Raw genomic sequence first — 2,500 nt, 5'->3', positions numbered from 1 at the left:
GCACCCTGGAACCCCCCGGGTGGCACAGGGCTGGATGGGGCTTTCGTATAGCAGGGACGGTGCTGCCTCTCGCTTCGCTCGCTGTCCGCCGCTCGCCGCTCGCTCGTGCAGCCAAAAATGGCCAGTTTTGGCCCGTTTTTGGGCCGTTTTGGCCAGTTTTTGGCCTGTTCTTGCATTGCGCGGTGACCGTCGAGAGCGGAGCAAAACGTCAGCCATCTCAGCACCCTGGAACCCCCCGGGTGGCACAGGGCTGGATGGGGCTTTCGTATAGCAGGGACGGTGCTGCCTCTCGCTTCGCTCGCTGTCCGCCGCTCGCCGCTCGCTCGTGCAGCCAAAAATGGCCAGTTTTGGCCCGTTTTTGGGCCGTTTTGGCCAGTTTTTGGCCTGTTCTTGCATTGCGCGGTGACCGTCGAGAGCGGAGCAAAACGTCAGCCATCTCAGCACCCTGGAACCCCCCGGGTGGCACAGGGCTGGATGGGGCTTTCGTATAGCAGGGACGGTGCTGCCTCTCGCTTCGCTCGCTGTCCGCCGCTCGCCGCTCGCTCGTGCAGCCAAAAATGGCCAGTTTTGGCCCGTTTTTGGGCCGTTTTGGCCAGTTTTTGGCCTGTTCTTGCATTGCGCGGTGACCGTCGAGAGCGGAGCAAAACGTCAGCCATCTCAGCACCCTGGAACCCCCCGGGTGGCACAGGGCTGGATGGGGCTTTCGTATAGCAGGGACGGTGCTGCCTCTCGCTTCGCTCGCTGTCCGCCGCTCGCCGCTCGCTCGTGCAGCCAAAAATGGCCAGTTTTGGCCCGTTTTTGGGCCGTTTTGGCCAGTTTTTGGCCTGTTCTTGCATTGCGCGGTGACCGTCGAGAGCGGAGCAAAACGTCAGCCATCTCAGCACCCTGGAACCCCCCGGGTGGCACAGGGCTGGATGGGGCTTTCGTATAGCAGGGACGGTGCTGCCTCTCGCTTCGCTCGCTGTCCGCCGCTCGCCGCTCGCTCGCGCAGCCAAAAATGGCCAGTTTTGGCCCGTTTTTGGGCCGTTTTGGCCAGTTTTTGGCCTGTTCTTGCATTGCGCGGTGACCGTCGAGAGCGGAGCAAAACGTCAGCCATCTCAGCACCCTGGAACCCCCCGGGTGGCACAGGGCTGGATGGGGCTTTCGTATAGCAGGGACGGTGCTGCCTCTCGCTTCGCTCGCTGTCCGCCGCTCGCCGCTCGCGCAGCCAAAAATGGCCAGTTTTGGCCCGTTTTTGGGCCGTTTTGGCCAGTTTTTGGCCTGTTCTTGCATTGCGCGGTGACCGTCGAGAGCGGAGCAAAACGTCAGCCATCTCAGCACCCTGGAACCCCCCGGGTGGCACAGGGCTGGATGGGGCTTTCGTATAGCAGGGACGGTGCTGCCTCTCGCTTCGCTCGCTGTTCGCCGCTCGCCGCTCGCTCGCGCAGCCAAAAATGGCCAGTTTTGGCCCGTTTTTGGGCTGTTTTGGCCAGTTTTTGGCCTGTTCTTGCGTGGTGCGGTGACCGTCGTGAGCGGAGCAAAACGTCAGCCATCTCAGCACCCTGGAACCCCCCGGGTGGCACAGGGCTGGATGGGGCTTTCGTATAGCAGGGACGGTGCTGCCTCTCGCTTCGCTCGCTGTTCGCCGCTCGCCGCTCGCTCGCGCAGCCAAAAATGGCCAGTTTTGGCCCGTTTTTGGGCTGTTTTGGCCTGTTTTTGGGCTGTTCTTGTGTGGCGCGGTGACCGTCGTGAGCGGAGCAAAATGTCAGCCATCTCAGCACCCTGGAACCCCCCGGGTGGCACAGGGCTGGATGGGGCTTTCGTATAGCAGGGACGGTGCTGCCTCGCGCTTCGCTCGCTGTTCGCCGCTCTCCGCTCGCTCGCGCAGCAAAAAATGGCCAGTTTTGGCCCGTTTTTGGGCTGTTTTGGCCAGTTTTTGGCCTGTTCTTGCGTGCCGCGGCGACCGTCGTGAGCGGAGCAAAACGTCAGCCATCTCAGCACCCTGGAACCCCCCGGGTGGCACAGGGCTGGATGGGGCTTTCGTATAGCAGGGACGGTGCTGCCTCTCGCTTCGCTCGCTGTCCGCCGCTCGCTGCTCGCTCGCGCAGCCAAAAATGGCCAGTTTTGGCCCGTTTTTGGGCTGTTTTGGCCTGTTTTTGGGCTGTTCTTGTGTGCCGCGGCGACCGTCGTGAGCGGAGCAAAATGTCAGCCATCTCAGCACCCTGGAACCCCCCGGGTGGCACAGGGCTGGATGGGGCTTTCGTATAGCAGGGACGGTGCTGCCTCTCGCTTCGCTCGCTGTCCGCCGCTCGCCGCTCGCTCGCGCAGCCAAAAATGGCCAGTTTTGGCCCGTTTTTGGGCCGTTTTGGCCAGTTTTTGGCCTGTTCTTGCGTTGCGCGGTGACCGTCGAGAGCGGAGCAAAACGTCAGCCATCTCAGCACCCTGGAACCCCCCGGGTGGCACAGGGCTGGATGGGGCTTTCGTATAGCAGGGACGGTGCTGCCTCTCGCTTCGCTCGCTG

The sequence above is a fragment of the Musa acuminata genome, unplaced genomic scaffold (genome assembly GCF_036884655.1).
Source record: "Musa acuminata AAA Group cultivar baxijiao unplaced genomic scaffold, Cavendish_Baxijiao_AAA HiC_scaffold_986, whole genome shotgun sequence".
Taxonomy (NCBI): Eukaryota; Viridiplantae; Streptophyta; class Magnoliopsida; order Zingiberales; family Musaceae; genus Musa; species Musa acuminata.
The sequence above is the reverse complement of the archived record's forward strand: the minus strand, read 5'-3'. Positions refer to the sequence as shown.